Source organism: Oncorhynchus keta, unplaced genomic scaffold, assembly GCF_023373465.1.
Source record: "Oncorhynchus keta strain PuntledgeMale-10-30-2019 unplaced genomic scaffold, Oket_V2 Un_contig_2674_pilon_pilon, whole genome shotgun sequence".
In the NCBI taxonomy this organism is placed as follows: Eukaryota; Metazoa; Chordata; class Actinopteri; order Salmoniformes; family Salmonidae; genus Oncorhynchus; species Oncorhynchus keta.
Window position 1 is genome coordinate 103593 of NW_026285148.1, and position 17615 is coordinate 121207.

Consider the following 17615-nt stretch of genomic DNA (forward strand, 5'->3'; position numbering starts at 1 on the left):
TAGAGGGGACAGGTGAGTAGAGGGGACTGGAGACACCAGGGGACAGGTGAGTAGAGGGGACTGGAGACACCAGGTGACAGGTGAGTAGAGGGGACTGGAGACACCAGGTGACAGGTGGGTAGAGGGGACTGGAGACACCAGGTGACAGGTGAGTAGAGGGGACTGGAGACACCAGGTGACAGGTGAGTAGAGGGGACTGGAGACACCAGGTGACAGGTGAGTAGAGGGGACTGGAGACACCAGGTGACAGGTGAGTAGAGGGGACTGGAGACACCAGGTGACAGGTGAGTAGAGGGGACTGGAGACACCAGAAGACAGGTGAGTAGAGGGGACTGGAGACACCAGGTGACAGGTGAGTAGAGGGGACTGGAGACACCAGGTGACAGGTGAGTAGAGGGGACTGGAGATGCCAGGGGACAGGTGAGTAGAGGGGACTGGAGATGCCAGGGGACAGGTGAGTAGAGGGGACTGGAGATGCCAGGGGACAGGTGATTAGAGGGGACTGGAGACACCAGGTGACAGGTGAGTAGAGGGGACTGGAGACACCAGGTGACAGGTGAGTAGAGGGGACTGGAGACACCAGGTGACAGGTGAGTAGAGGGGACAGGTGAGTAGAGGGGACAGGTGAGTAGAAGGGACTGGAGACACCAGGTGACAGGTGAGTAGAGGGGACTGGAGACACCAGGTGACAGGTGAGTAGAGGGGACTGGAGACACCAGGTGACAGGTGGGTAGAGGGGACTGGAGACACCAGGTGACAGGTGAGTAGAGGGGACTGGAGACACCAGGTGACAGGTGAGTGAGAGGGGACTGGAGACACCAGGTGACAGGTGAGTAGAGGGGACTGGAGACACCAGGTGACAGGTGGGTAGAGGGGACTGGAGACACCAGAAGACAGGTGAGTAGAGGGGACAGGTGAGTAGAGGGGACTGGAGACACCAGAAGACAGGTGAGTAGAGGGGACTGGAGACACCAGAAGACAGGTGGGTAGAGGGGACTGGAGACACCAGGTGACAGGTGAGTAGAGGGGACTGGAGACACCAGGTGACAGGTGGTAGAGGGGACTGGAGACACCAGGTGACAGGTGAGTAGAGGGGACTGGAGACACCAGAAGACAGGTGAGTAGAGGGGACTGGAGACACCAGGTGACAGGTGAGTAGAGGGGACTGGAGACACCAGGTGACAGGTGGGTAGAGGGGACTGGAGACACCAGAAGACAGGTGAGTAGAGGGGACAGGTGAGTAGAGGGGACTGGAGACACCAGAAGACAGGTGAGTAGAGGGGACTGGAGACACCAGGTGACAGGTGGGTAGAGGGGACTGGAGACACCAGAAGACAGGTGAGTAGAGGGGACAGGTGAGTAGAGGGGACTGGAGACACCAGAAGACAGGTGAGTAGAGGGGACTGGAGACACCAGAAGACAGGTGGGTAGAGGGGACTGGAGACACCAGGTGACAGGTGAGTAGAGGGGACTGGAGACACCAGGTGACAGGTGGGTAGAGGGGACTGGAGACACCAGGTGACAGGTGAGTAGAGGGGACTGGAGACACCAGGTGACAGGTGAGTAGAGGGGACTGGAGACACCAGAAGACAGGTGAGTAGAGGGGACTGGAGACACCAGGTGACAGGTGAGTAGAGGGGACTGGAGACACCAGGTGACAGGTGGGTAGAGGGGACTGGAGACACCAGGTGACAGGTGAGTAGAGGGGACTGGAGACACCAGAAGACAGGTGAGTAGAGGGGACAGGTGAGTAGAGGGGACTGGAGACACCAGGTGACAGGTGGGTAGAGGGGACTGGAGACACCAGGTGACAGGTGAGTAGAGGGGACTGGAGACACCAGGTGACAGGTGAGTAGAGGGGACTGGAGACACCAGAAGACAGGTGAGTAGAGGGGACTGGAGACACCAGGTGACAGGTGGGTAGAGGGGACTGGAGACACCAGGTGACAGGTGAGTAGAGGGGACTGGAGACACCAGAAGACAGGTGAGTAGAGGGGACAGGTGAGTAGAGGGGACTGGAGACACCAGGTGACAGGTGGGTAGAGGGGACTGGAGACACCAGGTGACAGGTGAGTAGAGGGGACTGGAGACACCAGGTGACAGGTGGGTAGAGGGGACTGGAGACACAAGGTGACAGGTGAGTAGAGGGGACTGGAGACACCAGGTGACAGGTGAGTAGAGGGGACTGGAGACACCAGGTGACAGGTGAGTAGAGGGGACTGGAGACACCAGGTGACAGGTGAGTAGAGGGGACTGGAGACACCAGGTGACAGGTGAGTAGAGGGGACTGGAGACACCAGGGGACAGGTGAGTAGAGGGGACTGGAGACACCAGGTGACAGGTGAGTAGAGGGGACTGGAGACACCAGAAGACAGGTGAGTAGAGGGGACTGGAGACACCAGGGGACAGGTGAGTAGAGGGGACTGGAGACACCAGGTGACAGGTGAGTAGAGGGGACTGGAGACACCAGGTGACAGGTGAGTAGAGGGGACTGGAGACACCAGGTGACAGGTGAGTAGAGGGGACTGGAGACACCAGAAGACAGGTGAGTAGAGGGGACTGGAGACACCAGGTGACAGGTGAGTAGAGGGGACTGGAGACACCAGGTGACAGGTGAGTAGAGGGGACTGGAGATGCCAGGGGACAGGTGAGTAGAGGGACTGGAGATGCCAGGGGACAGGTGAGTAGAGGGGACTGGAGATGCCAGGGACAGGTGAGTAGAGGGGACTGGAGATGCCAGGGACAGGTGAGTAGAGGGGACTGGAGATGCCAGGGACAGGTGAGTAGAGGGGACTGGAGATGCCAGGGGACAGGTGATTAGAGGGGACTGGAGACACCAGGTGACAGGTGAGTAGAGGGGACTGGAGACACCAGGTGACAGGTGAGTAGAGGGGACTGGAGACACCAGGTGACAGGTGAGTAGAGGGACAGGTGAGTAGAGGGGACAGGTGAGTAGAAGGGACTGGAGACACCAGGTGACAGGTGAGTAGAGGGGACTGGAGACACCAGGTGACAGGTGAGTAGAGGGGACTGGAGACACCAGGTGACAGGTGGGTAGAGGGGACTGGAGACACCAGGTGACAGGTGAGTAGAGGGGACTGGAGACACCAGGTGACAGGTGAGTAGAGGGGACTGGAGACACCAGGTGACAGGTGAGTAGAGGGGACTGGAGACACCAGGTGACAGGTGGGTAGAGGGGACTGGAGACACCAGGTGACAGGTGAGTAGAGGGGACTGGAGACACCAGGTGACAGGTGAGTAGAGGGGACTGGAGACACCAGGTGACAGGTGAGTAGAGGGGACTGGAGACACCAGGTGACAGGTGAGTAGAGGGGACTGGAGACACCAGGTGACAGGTGAGTAGAGGGGACTGGAGATGCCAGAAGACAGGTGAGTAGAGGGGACTGGAGACACCAGGGGACAGGTGAGTAGAGGGGACTGGAGACACCAGGTGACAGGTGAGTAGAGGGGACTGGAGACACCAGGAGACAGGTGAGTAGAGGGGACTGGAGACACCAGGAGACAGGTGAGTAGAGGGGACTGGAGACACCAGGTGACAGGTGAGTAGAGGGGACTGGAGACACCAGGGGACAGGTGAGTAGAGGGGACTGGAGACACCAGGGGACAGGTGAGTAGAGGGGACTGGAGACACCAGGGACAGGTGAGTAGAGGGGACTGGAGACACCAGAAGACAGGTGAGTAGAGGGGACTGGAGACACCAGGGGACAGGTGAGTAGAGGGGACTGGAGACACCAGGGACAGGTGAGTAGAGGGGACTGGAGACACCAGAAGACAGGTGAGTAGAGGGGACTGGAGACACCAGGGGACAGGTGAGTAGAGGGGACTGGAGACACCAGAAGACAGGTGAGTAGAGGGGACTGGAGACACCAGAAGACAGGTGAGTAGAGGGGACTGGAGACACAAGGGGACAGGTGAGTAGAGGGGGACTGGAGACACCAGGAGACAGGTGAGTAGAGGGGACTGGAGACACCAGGGGACAGGTGAGTAGAGGGGACTGGAGACACCAGGTGACAGGTGAGTAGAGGGGACTGGAGACACCAGAAGACAGGTGAGTAGAGGGGACTGGAGACACCAGGTGACAGGTGAGTAGAGGGGACTGGAGACACCAGGTGACAGGTGAGTAGAGGGGACTGGAGACACCAGAAGACAGGTGAGTAGAGGGGACTGGAGACACCAGGTGACAGGTGAGTAGAGGGGACTGGAGACACCAGAAGACAGGTGAGTAGAGGGGACTGGAGACACCAGGTGACAGGTGAGTAGAGGGGACTGGAGACACCAGAAGACAGGTGAGTAGAGGGGACAGGTGAGTAGAGGGGACTGGAGACACCAGGTGACAGGTGAGTAGAGGGGACTGGAGACACCAGAAGACAGGTGAGTAGAGGGGACTGGAGACACCAGAAGACAGGTGAGTAGAGGGGACTGGAGACACCAGAAGACAGGTGAGTAGAGGGGACTGGAGACACCAGAAGACAGGTGAGTAGAGGGGACTGGAGACACCAGGTGACAGGTGAGTAGAGGGGACTGGAGACACCAGGTGACAGGTGAGTAGAGGGGACAGGTGAGTAGAGGGGACAGGTGAGTAGAGGGACAGGTGAGTAGAGGGGACAGGTGAGTAGAGGGGACTGGAGACACCAGAAGACAGGTGAGTAGAGGGGACTGGAGACACCAGAAGACAGGTGAGTAGAGGGGACTGGAGACACCAGGTGACAGGTGAGTAGAGGGGACTGGAGACACCAGGTGACAGGTGAGTAGAGGGGACTGGAGACACCAGAAGACAGGTGAGTAGAGGGGACTGGAGACACCAGGTGACAGGTGAGTAGAGGGGACTGGAGACACCAGGTGACAGGTGGGTAGAGGGGACTGGAGACACCAGGTGACAGGTGAGTAGAGGGGACTGGAGACACCAGGTGACAGGTGAGTAGAGGGGACTGGAGACACCAGGAGACAGGTGAGTAGAGGGGACTGGAGACACCAGAAGACAGGTGAGTAGAGGGGACTGGAGACACCAGGTGACAGGTGAGTAGAGGGGACTGGAGACACCAGAAGACAGGTGAGTAGAGGGGACTGGAGACACCAGGTGACAGGTGAGTAGAGGGGACTGGAGACACCAGGTGACAGGTGAGTAGAGGGGACTGGAGACACCAGGTGACAGGTGAGTAGAGGGGACTGGAGACACCAGAAGACAGGTGAGTAGAGGGGACTGGAGACACCAGGTGACAGGTGAGTAGAGGGGACTGGAGACACCAGGTGACAGGTGAGTAGAGGGGACTGGAGACACCAGGTGACAGGTGAGTAGAGGGGACTGGAGACACCAGGTGACAGGTGAGTAGAGGGGACTGGAGACACCAGGTGACAGGTGAGTAGAGGGGACTGGAGACACCAGGGGACAGGTGAGTAGAGGGGACTGGAGACACCAGGTGACAGGTGAGTAGAGGGGACTGGAGACACCAGGTGACAGGTGAGTAGAGGGGACTGGAGACACCAGAAGACAGGTGAGTAGAGGGGACTGGAGACACCAGGTGACAGGTGAGTAGAGGGGACTGGAGACACCAGGTGACAGGTGAGTAGAGGGGACTGGAGACACCAGAAGACAGGTGAGTAGAGGGGACTGGAGACACCAGGTGACAGGTGAGTAGAGGGGACTGGAGACACCAGGTGACAGGTGAGTAGAGGGGACTGGAGACACCAGGTGACAGGTGAGTAGAGGGGACTGGAGACACCAGGTGACAGGTGAGTAGAGGGGACTGGAGACACCAGAAGACAGGTGAGTAGAGGGGACTGGAGACACCAGGTGACAGGTGAGTAGAGGGGACTGGAGACACCAGGTGACAGGTGAGTAGAGGGGACTGGAGACACCAGGTGACAGGTGAGTAGAGGGGACTGGAGACACCAGAAGACAGGTGAGTAGAGGGGACTGGAGACACCAGGGGACAGGTGAGTAGAGGGGACTGGAGACACCAGAAGACAGGTGAGTAGAGGGGACTGGAGACACCAGAAGACAGGTGAGTAGAGGGGACTGGAGACACCAGGTGACAGGTGAGTAGAGGGGACTGGAGACACCAGAAGACAGGTGAGTAGAGGGGACTGGAGACACCAGGTGACAGGTGAGTAGAGGGGACTGGAGACACCAGGGGACAGGTGAGTAGAGGGGACTGGAGACACCAGGTGACAGGTGAGTAGAGGGGACTGGAGACACCAGGTGACAGGTGAGTAGAGGGGACTGGAGACACCAGAAGACAGGTGAGTAGAGGGGACTGGAGACACCAGGTGACAGGTGAGTAGAGGGGACTGGAGACACCAGGTGACAGGTGAGTAGAGGGGACTGGAGACACCAGAAGACAGGTGAGTAGAGGGGACTGGAGACACCAGGTGACAGGTGAGTAGAGGGGACTGGAGACACCAGGTGACAGGTGAGTAGAGGGGACTGGAGACACCAGGTGACAGGTGAGTAGAGGGGACTGGAGACACCAGGTGACAGGTGAGTAGAGGGGACTGGAGACACCAGAAGACAGGTGAGTAGAGGGGACTGGAGACACCAGGTGACAGGTGAGTAGAGGGGACTGGAGACACCAGGTGACAGGTGAGTAGAGGGGACTGGAGACACCAGGTGACAGGTGAGTAGAGGGGACTGGAGACACCAGAAGACAGGTGAGTAGAGGGGACTGGAGACACCAGGTGACAGGTGAGTAGAGGGGACTGGAGACACCAGGTGACAGGTGAGTAGAGGGGACTGGAGACACCAGGTGACAGGTGAGTAGAGGGGACTGGAGACACCAGGTGACAGGTGAGTAGAGGGGACTGGAGACACCAGGTGACAGGTGAGTAGAGGGGACTGGAGACACCAGGTGACAGGTGAGTAGAGGGGACTGGAGACACCAGGTGACAGGTGAGTAGAGGGGACTGGAGACACCAGGTGACAGGTGAGTAGAGGGGACTGGAGACACCAGAAGACAGGTGAGTAGAGGGGACTGGAGACACCAGGTGACAGGTGAGTAGAGGGGACTGGAGACACCAGGTGACAGGTCAGTAGAGGGGACAGGTGATTAGAGGGGACTGGAGATGCCAGGGGACAGGTGAGTAGAGGGACCTGGAGACACCAGAAGACAGGTGAGTAGAGGGGACTGGAGACACCAGGTGACAGGTGAGTAGGGGACTGGAGACACCAGGTGACAGGTGAGTAGAGGGGACTGGAGACACCAGGTGACAGGTGAGTAGAGGGGACTGGAGACACCAGAAGACAGGTGAGTAGAGGGGACAGGTGAGTAGAGGGGACTGGAGACACCAGGTGACAGGTGAGTAGAGGGGACTGGAGACACCAGGTGACAGGTGAGTAGAGGGGACTGGAGACACCAGAAGACAGGTGAGTAGAGGGGACTGGAGACACCAGGTGACAGGTGAGTAGAGGGGACAGGTGAGTAGAGGGGACAGGTGATTAGAGGGGACTGGAGATGCCAGGGGACAGGTGAGTAGAGGGGACTGGAGACACCAGGTGACAGGTGATTAGAGGGGACTGGAGACACCAGAAGACAGGTGAGTAGAGGGGCCTGGAGACACCAGGTGACAGGTGAGTAGAGGGGACAGGTGAGTAGAGGGGACAGGTGAGTAGAGGGGACTGGAGACACCAGGTGACAGGTGAGTAGAGGGGACTGGAGACACCAGAAGACAGGTGAGTAGAGGGGACTGGAGACACCAGAATACAGGTGAGTAGAGGGGACTGGAGACACCAGGTGACAGGTGAGTAGAGGGGACTGGAGACACCAGGTGACAGGTGAGTAGAGGGGACTGGAGACACCAGGGGACAGGTGAGTAGAGGGGACTGGAGACACCAGAAGACAGGTGAGTAGAGGGGACTGGAACACCAGAATACAGGTGAGTAGAGGGGACTGGAGACACCAGGTGACAGGTGAGTAGAGGGGACTGGAGACACCAGGTGACAGGTGAGTAGAGGGGACTGGAGACACCAGGTGACAGGTGAGTAGAGGGGACTGGAGACACCAGGGGACAGGTGAGTAGAGGGGACTGGAGACACCAGGGGACAGGTGAGTAGAGGGGACTGGAGACACCAGGTGACAGGTGAGTAGAGGGGACTGGAGACACCAGGTGACAGGTGAGTAGGGGGACTGGAGACACCAGGTGACAGGTGAGTAGAGGGGACTGGAGACACCAGGTGACAGGTGAGTAGGGGACTGGAGACACCAGGTGACAGGTGAGTAGAGGGGACTGGAGACACCAGGTGACAGGTGAGTAGAGGGGACTGGAGACACCAGGTGACAGGTGAGTAGAGGGGACTGGAGACACCAGGGGACAGGTGAGTAGAGGGGACTGGAGACACCAGGGGACAGGTGAGTAGAGGGGACTGGAGACACCAGGTGACAGGTGAGTAGAGGGGACTGGAGACACCAGGTGACAGGTGAGTAGGGGGACTGGAGACACCAGGTGACAGGTGAGTAGAGGGGACAGGTGATTAGAGGGGACTGGAGATGCCAGGGACAGGTGAGTAGAGGGGACTGGAGACACCAGGTGACAGGTGATTAGAGGGGACTGGAGACACCAGAAGACAGGTGAGTAGAGGGGACTGGAGACACCAGGTGACAGGTGAGTAGAGGGGACAGGTGAGTAGAGGGACAGGTGAGTAGAGGGGACTGGAGACACCAGAAGACAGGTGAGTAGAGGGGACTGGAGACACCAGGTGACAGGTGAGTAGAGGGGACTGGAGACACCAGGTGACAGGTGAGTAGAGGGGACTGGAGACACCAGGGGACAGGTGAGTAGAGGGGACTGGAGACACCAGGTGACAGGTGAGTAGAGGGGACTGGAGACACCAGAAGACAGGTGAGTAGAGGGGACTGGAGACACCAGGTGACAGGTGAGTAGAGGGGACTGGAGACACCAGAAGACAGGTGAGTAGAGGGGACAGGAGACACCAGAAGACAGGTGAGTAGAGGGGACTGGAGACACCAGGTGACAGGTGAGTAGAGGGGACAGGAGACACCAGGTGACAGGTGAGTAGAGGGGACTGGAGACACCAGAAGACAGGTGAGTAGAGGGGACAGGTGAGTAGAGGGGACTGGAGACACCAGAAGACAGGTGAGTAGAGGGGACTGGAGACACCAGGTGACAGGTGAGTAGAGGGGACTGGAGACACCAGGGGACAGGTGAGTAGAGGGGACTGGAGACACCAGGTGACAGGTGAGTAGAGGGGACTGGAGACACCAGAAGACAGGTGAGTAGAGGGGACTGGAGACACCAGGTGACAGGTGAGTAGAGGGGACTGGAGACACCAGGTGACAGGTGAGTAGAGGGGACTGGAGACACCAGGGGACAGGTGAGTAGAGGGGACTGGAGACACCAGAAGACAGGTGAGTAGAGGGGACTGGAGACACCAGAAGACAGGTGAGTAGAGGGGACTGGAGACACCAGAATACAGGTGAGTAGAGGGGACTGGAGATACCAGGGGACAGGTGAGTAGAGGGGACTGGAGACACCAGAAGACAGGTGAGTAGAGGGGACTGGAGACACCAGGTGACAGGTGAGTAGAGGGGACTGGAGACACCAGGTGACAGGTGAGTAGAGGGGACTGGAGACACCAGGTGACAGGTGAGTAGAGGGGACTGGAGACACCAGGGGACAGGTGAGTAGAGGGGACTGGAGACACCAGGGGACAGGTGAGTAGAGGGGACTGGAGACACCAGGTGACAGGTGAGTAGAGGGGACTGGAGACACCAGGTGACAGGTGAGTAGAGGGGACTGGAGACACCAGGTGACAGGTGAGTAGAGGGGACTGGAGACACCAGGTGACAGGTGAGTAGGGGGACTGGAGACACCAGGTGACAGGTGAGTAGAGGGGACTGGAGACACCAGGTGACAGGTGAGTAGGGGACTGGAGACACCAGGTGACAGGTGAGTAGAGGGGACTGGAGACACCAGGGGACAGGTGAGTAGAGGGGACTGGAGACACCAGGGACAGGTGAGTAGAGGGGACTGGAGACACCAGGTGACAGGTGAGTAGAGGGGACTGGAGACACCAGGTGACAGGTGAGTAGGGGGACTGGAGACACCAGGTGACAGGTGAGTAGAGGGACAGGTGATTAGGGACTGGAGATGCCAGGGGACAGGTGAGTAGAGGGGACTGGAGACACCAGGTGACAGGTGATTAGAGGGGACTGGAGACACCAGAAGACAGGTGAGTAGAGGGGACTGGAGACACCAGGTGACAGGTGAGTAGAGGGGACAGGTGAGTAGAGGGGACAGGTGGGTAGAGGGGACTGGAGACACCAGAAGACAGGTGAGTAGAGGGGACTGGAGACACCAGGTGACAGGTGAGTAGAGGGGACTGGAGACACCAGGTGACAGGTGAGTAGAGGGGACTGGAGACACCAGGTGACAGGTGAGTAGAGGGGACTGGAGACACCAGGTGACAGGTGAGTAGAGGGGACTGGAGACACCAGGTGACAGGTGAGTAGAGGGGACTGGAGACACCAGGTGACAGGTGAGTAGAGGGGACTGGAGACACCAGAAGACAGGTGAGTAGAGGGGACAGGAGACACCAGAAGACAGGTGAGTAGAGGGGACTGGAGACACCAGGTGACAGGTGAGTAGAGGGGACAGGAGACACCAGGTGACAGGTGAGTAGAGGGGACTGGAGACACCAGAAGACAGGTGAGTAGAGGGGACAGGTGAGTAGAGGGGACTGGAGACACCAGAAGACAGGTGAGTAGAGGGGACTGGAGACACCAGGTGACAGGTGAGTAGAGGGGACTGGAGACACCAGGGGACAGGTGAGTAGAGGGGACTGGAGACACCAGGTGACAGGTGAGTAGAGGGGACTGGAGACACCAGAAGACAGGTGAGTAGAGGGGACTGGAGACACCAGGGGACAGGTGAGTAGAGGGGACTGGAGACACCAGGTGACAGGTGAGTAGAGGGGACTGGAGACACCAGGTGACAGGTGAGTAGAGGGGACTGGAGACACCAGAAGACAGGTGAGTAGAGGGGACTGGAGACACCAGAAGACAGGTGAGTAGAGGGGACTGGAGACACCAGAATACAGGTGAGTAGAGGGGACTGGAGATGCCAGGGGACAGGTGAGTAGAGGGGACTGGAGATGCCAGGGGACAGGTGAGTAGAGGGGACTGGAGACACCAGGTGACAGGTGAGTAGAGGGGACTGGAGATGCCAGGGGACAGGTGAGTAGAGGGGACTGGAGACGCCAGAAGACAGGTGAGTAGAGGGGACTGGAGATGCCAGGGGACAGGTGAGTAGAGGGGACTGGAGACACCAGAAGACAGGTGAGTAGAGGGGACTGGAGACACCAGGAGACAGGTGAGTAGAGGGGACTGGAGACACCAGGTGACAGGTGAGTAGAGGGGACTGGAGATGCCAGGGGACAGGTGAGTAGAGGGGACTGGAGACACCAGAAGACAGGTGAGTAGAGGGGACTGGAGACACCAGGTGACAGGTGAGTAGAGGGGACTGGAGACACCAGAAGACAGGTGAGTAGAGGGGACTGGAGACACCAGGTGACAGGTGAGTAGAGGGGACTGGAGACACCAGAAGACAGGTGAGTAGAGGGGACTGGAGATGCCAGGGGACAGGTGAGTAGAGGGGACTGGAGACACCAGGTGACAGGTGAGTAGAGGGGACTGGAGACACCAGGTGACAGGTGAGTAGAGGGGACTGGAGACACCAGGTGACAGGTGAGTAGAGGGGACTGGAGACACCAGAAGACAGGTGAGTAGAGGGGACTGGAGACGCCAGAAGACAGGTGAGTAGAGGGGACTGGAGATGCCAGGGACAGGTGAGTAGAGGGGACTGGAGATGCCAGAAGACAGGTGAGTAGAGGGGACTGGAGATGCCAGGGGACAGGTGAGTAGAGGGGACTGGAGATGCCAGAAGACAGGTGAGTAGAGGGGACTGGAGATGCCAGAAGACAGGTGAGTAGAGGGGCAGGTGAGTAGAGGGGACTGGAGACACCAGAATACAGGTGAGTAGAGGGGACTGGAGATGCCAGAAGACAGGTGAGTAGAGGGGACTGGAGATGCCAGAAGACAGGTGAGTAGAGGGGACTGGAGATGCCAGAAGACAGGTGAGTAGAGGGGACTGGAGATGCCAGAAGACAGGTGAGTAGAGGGGACAGGTGAGTAGAGGGGACTGGAGACACCAGGTGACAGGTGAGTAGAGGGGACTGGAGATGCCAGAAGACAGGTGAGTAGAGGGGGACAGGTGAGTAGAGGGGACTGGAGACACCAGGTGACAGGTGAGTAGAGGGGACTGGAGACACCAGGGGACAGGTGAGTAGAGGGGACTGGAGACACCAGGTGACAGGTGAGTAGAGGGGACTGGAGACACCAGGGGACAGGTGAGTAGAGGGGACTGGAGACACCAGGGGACAGGTGAGTAGAGGGGACTGGAGACACCAGGTGACAGGTGAGTAGAGGGGACTGGAGACACCAGGGGACAGGTGAGTAGAGGGGACTGGAGACACCAGGGGACAGGTGAGTAGAGGGGACTGGAGACACCAGGGACAGGTGAGTAGAGGGGACTGGAGACACCAGGTGACAGGTGAGTAGAGGGGACTGGAGACACCAGGTGACAGGTGAGTAGAGGGGACTGGAGACACCAGGGGACAGGTGAGTAGAGGGGACTGGAGACACCAGGGGACAGGTGAGTAGAGGGGACTGGAGACACCAGGTGACAGGTGAGTAGAGGGGACTGGAGACACCAGGGGACAGGTGAGTAGAGGGGACTGGAGACACCAGGTGACAGGTGAGTAGAGGGGACTGGAGACACCAGGGGACAGGTGAGTAGAGGGGACTGGAGACACCAGGGGACAGGTGAGTAGAGGGGACTGGAGACACCAGGGGACAGGTGAGTAGAGGGGACTGGAGACACCAGGGGACAGGTGAGTAGAGGGGACTGGAGACACCAGGTGACAGGTGAGTAGAGGGGACTGGAGACACCAGGTGACAGGTGAGTAGAGGGGACTGGAGACACCAGGGGACAGGTGAGTAGAGGGGACTGGAGACACCAGAATACAGGTGAGTAGAGGGGACTGGAGATGCCAGAAGACAGGTGAGTAGAGGGGACTGGAGATGCCAGAAGACAGGTGAGTAGAGGGGACTGGAGATGCCAGAAGACAGGTGAGTAGAGGGGACTGGAGATGCCAGAAGACAGGTGAGTAGAGGGGACAGGTGAGTAGAGGGGACTGGAGACACCAGGTGACAGGTGAGTAGAGGGGACTGGAGACACCAGAATACAGGTGAGTAGAGGGGACTGGAGATGTCAGAAGACAGGTGAGTAGAGGGGACAGGTGAGTAGAGGGGACTGGAGATGCCAGAAGACAGGTGAGTAGAGGGGACTGGAGATGCCAGAAGACAGGTGAGTAGAGGGGACTGGAGATGCCAGAAGACAGGTGAGTAGAGGGGACAGGTGAGTAGAGGGGACTGGAGATGCCAGAAGACAGGTGAGTAGAGGGGACTGGAGATGCCAGAAGACAGGTGAGTAGAGGGGACTGGAGATGCCAGAAGACAGGTGAGTAGAGGGGACTGGAGATGCCAGAAGACAGGTGAGTAGAGGGGACAGGTGAGTAGAGGGGACTGGAGACACCAGGTGACAGGTGAGTAGAGGGGACTGGAGACACCAGAATACAGGTGAGTAGAGGGGACTGGAGATGCCAGAAGACAGGTGAGTAGAGGGGACAGGTGAGTAGAGGGGACTGGAGACACCAGGTGACAGGTGAGTAGAGGGGACTGGAGACACCAGGGGACAGGTGAGTAGAGGGGACTGGAGACACCAGGGGACAGGTGAGTAGAGGGGACTGGAGACACCAGGTGACAGGTGAGTAGAGGGGACTGGAGACACCAGGTGACAGGTGAGTAGAGGGGACTGGAGACACCAGGGGACAGGTGAGTAGAGGGGACTGGAGACACCAGGTGACAGGTGAGTAGAGGGGACTGGAGACACCAGGGGACAGGTGAGTAGAGGGGACTGGAGACACCAGGTGACAGGTGAGTAGAGGGGACTGGAGACACCAGGGGACGGGTGAGTAGAGGGGACTGGAGACACCAGGTGACAGGTGAGTAGAGGGGACTGGAGACACCAGAAGACAGGTGAGTAGAGGGGACTGGAGACACCAGAAGACAGGTGAGTAGAGGGGACTGGAGACACCAGGGGACAGGTGAGTAGAGGGGACTGGAGACACCAGGTGACAGGTGAGTAGAGGGGACTGGAGACACCAGGGGACAGGTGAGTAGAGGGACCTGGAGACACCAGGTGACAGGTGAGTAGAGGGGACTGGAGACACCAGGTGACAGGTGAGTAGAGGGGACTGGAGACACCAGGGACAGGTGAGTAGAGGGGACTGGAGACACCAGGGGACAGGTGAGTAGAGGGGACTGGAGACACCAGGTGACAGGTGAGTAGAGGGGACTGGAGACACCAGGTGACAGGTGAGTAGAGGGGACTGGAGACACCAGGGGACAGGTGAGTAGAGGGGACTGGAGACACCAGGTGACAGGTGAGTAGAGGGGACTGGAGACACCAGGGGACAGGTGAGTAGAGGGGACTGGAGACACCAGAATACAGGTGAGTAGAGGGGACTGGAGATGCCAGAAGACAGGTGAGTAGAGGGGACTGGAGACACCAGGTGACAGGTGAGTAGAGGGACTGGAGATGCCAGAAGACAGGTGAGTAGAGGGGACTGGAGATGCCAGAAGACAGGTGAGTAGAGGGGACTGGAGATGCCAGAAGACAGGTGAGTAGAGGGGACTGGAGATGCCAGAAGACAGGTGAGTAGAGGGGACAGGTGAGTAGAGGGGACTGGAGACACCAGGTGACAGGTGAGTAGAGGGGACTGGAGACACCAGAATACAGGTGAGTAGAGGGGACTGGAGATGCCAGAAGACAGGTGAGTAGAGGGGACAGGTGAGTAGAGGGGACTGGAGACACCAGGTGACAGGTGAGTAGAGGGGACTGGAGACACCAGAAGACAGGTGAGTAGAGGGGACTGGAGACACCAGGTGACAGGTGAGTAGAGGGGACTGGAGACACCAGGTGACAGGTGAGTAGAGGGGACTGGAGACACCAGGTGACAGGTGAGTAGAGGGGACTGGAGACACCAGAAGACAGGTGAGTAGAGGGGACTGGAGACACCAGGTGACAGGTGAGTAGAGGGGACTGGAGACACCAGGAGACAGGTGAGTAGAGGGGACTGGAGACACCAGAAGACAGGTGAGTAGAGGGGACTGGAGACACCAGAAGACAGGTGAGTAGAGGGGACTGGAGATGCCAGAAGACAGGTGAGTAGAGGGGACTGGAGACACCAGGTGACAGGTGAGTAGAGGGGACTGGAGACACCAGGTGACAGGTGAGTAGAGGGGACTGGAGACACCAGAAGACAGGTGAGTAGAGGGGACTGGAGACACCAGGTGACAGGTGAGTAGAGGGGACTGGAGACACCAGGTGACAGGTGAGTAGAGGGGACTGGAGACACCAGAATACAGGTGAGTAGAGGGGACTGGAGATGCCAGGGGACAGGTGAGTAGAGGGGACTGGAGACACCAGAATACAGGTGAGTAGAGGGACTGGAGATGCCAGGGGACAGGTGAGTAGAGGGGACAGGTGAGTAGAGGGGACAGGTGAGTAGAGGGGACAGGTGAGTAGAGGGGACAGGTGAGTAGAGGGGACAGGTGAGTAGAGGGGACTGGAGACACCAGAAGACAGGTGAGTAGAGGGGACTGGAGACACCAGGTGACAGGTGAGTAGAGGGGACTGGAGACACCAGGTGACAGGTGAGTAGAGGGGACTGGAGACACCAGAAGACAGGTGAGTAGAGGGGACTGGAGACACCAGGTGACAGGTGAGTAGAGGGGACTGGAGACACCAGAAGACAGGTGAGTAGAGGGGACTGGAGACACCAGGGGACAGGTGAGTAGAGGGGACTGGAGACACCAGAAGACAGGTGAGTAGAGGGGACTGGAGACACCAGGTGACAGGTGAGTAGAGGGGACTGGAGACACCAGAAGACAGGTGAGTAGAGGGGACTGGAGACACCAGAAGACAGGTGAGTAGAGGGGACTGGAGACACCAGAAGACAGGTGAGTAGAGGGGACTGGAGACACCAGGTGACAGGTGAGTAGAGGGGACTGGAGACACCAGAAGACAGGTGAGTAGAGGGGACTGGAGACACCAGAAGACAGGTGAGTAGAGGGGACTGGAGACACCAGGGGACAGGTGAGTAGAGGGGACTGGAGACACCAGGTGACAGGTGAGTAGAGGGGACTGGAGACACCAGGTGACAGGTGAGTAGAGGGGACTGGAGACACCAGAAGACAGGTGAGTAGAGGGGACTGGAGACACCAGAAGACAGGTGAGTAGAGGGGACTGGAGACACCAGGTGACAGGTGAGTAGAGGGGACTGGAGACACCAGAAGACAGGTGAGTAGAGGGGACTGGAGACACCAGGTGACAGGTGAGTAGAGGGGACTGGAGATGCCAGAATACAGGTGAGTAGAGGGGACTGGAGACACCAGGGGACAGGTGAGTAGAGGGGACTGGAGACACCAGGTGACAGATGAGTAGAGGGGACTGGAGACACCAGGTGACAGGTGAGTAGAGGGGACTGGAGACACCAGAAGACAGGTGAGTAGAGGGGACTGGAGACACCAGGTGACAGGTGGGTAGAGGGGACTGGAGACACCAGAAGACAGGTGGGTAGAGGGGACTGGAGACACCAGAAGACAGGTGGGTAGAGGGGACTGGAGACACCAGAAGACAGGTGGGTAGAGGGGACTGGAGATGCCAGGGGACAGGTGAGTAGAGGGGACAGGTGAGTAGAGAGGACATGTGAGTAGAGGTGACTGGAAATGCCAGGGGACAGGTGAGTAGAGGGGACTGGAGATGCCAGGGGACAGGTGAGTAGAGGTGACTGGAGACACCAGAAGACAGGTGAGTAGAGGGGACTGGAGACACCAGGTGACAGGTGGGTAGAGGGGACTGGAGACACCAGGTGACAGGTGAGTAGAGGGGACTGGAGACACCAGGTGACAGGTGGGTAGAGGGGACTGGAGACACCAGAAGACAGGTGGGTAGAGGGGACTGGAGACACCAGAAGACAGGTGGGTAGAGGGGACTGGAGACACCAGAAGACAGGTGGGTAGAGGGGACTGGAGACACCAGAAGACAGGTGGGTAGAGGGGACTGGAGACACCAGAAGACAGGTGGGTAGAGGGGACTGGAGATGCCAGGGGACAGGTGAGTAGAGGGGACAGGTGAGTAGAGGGGACATGTGAGTAGAGGTGACTGGAAATGCCAGGGGACAGGTGAGTAGAGGGGACTGGAGACACCAGGTGACAGGTGAGTAGAGGGACCTGGAGACGCCAGGTGACAGGTGAGTAGAGGGACCTGGAGACGCCAGGTGACAGGTGAGTAGAGGGACCTGGAGACGGCAGTTGACAGGTAGGTAGAGGTGACAGGTGTGTAGAGGGGACAGGTGAGTAGAGGGGACAGGTGAGTAGAGGGGACAGGTGGGTAGAGGGGACAGGTAAGTAGAGGGGTCAGGTGAGTAGAGGGGACAGGTGAGTAGAGGTGACTGGTGA

The 17615-nt window shown here is 58.4% G+C and overlaps 1 long non-coding RNA gene across 8 annotated transcripts; it reads left to right on the top strand.

Moving 5' to 3' along the window:
• Nucleotides 1-380: 380 nt before the first annotated feature.
• On the top strand, nt 381-15717 carry LOC127922685 (uncharacterized). Of its 8 annotated transcripts, none has more exons than XR_008111918.1 (3): nt 381-420; nt 15488-15555; nt 15640-15717. It is a non-coding gene; the product is annotated as an uncharacterized LOC127922685 (long non-coding RNA). The 8 variants fall into 8 exon arrangements; XR_008111917.1 differs by having other exon boundaries at nt 15623-15700; XR_008111920.1 differs by lacking the exon at nt 381-420 and adding an exon at nt 2608-2647.
• Nucleotides 15718-17615: the final 1898 nt, after the last annotated feature.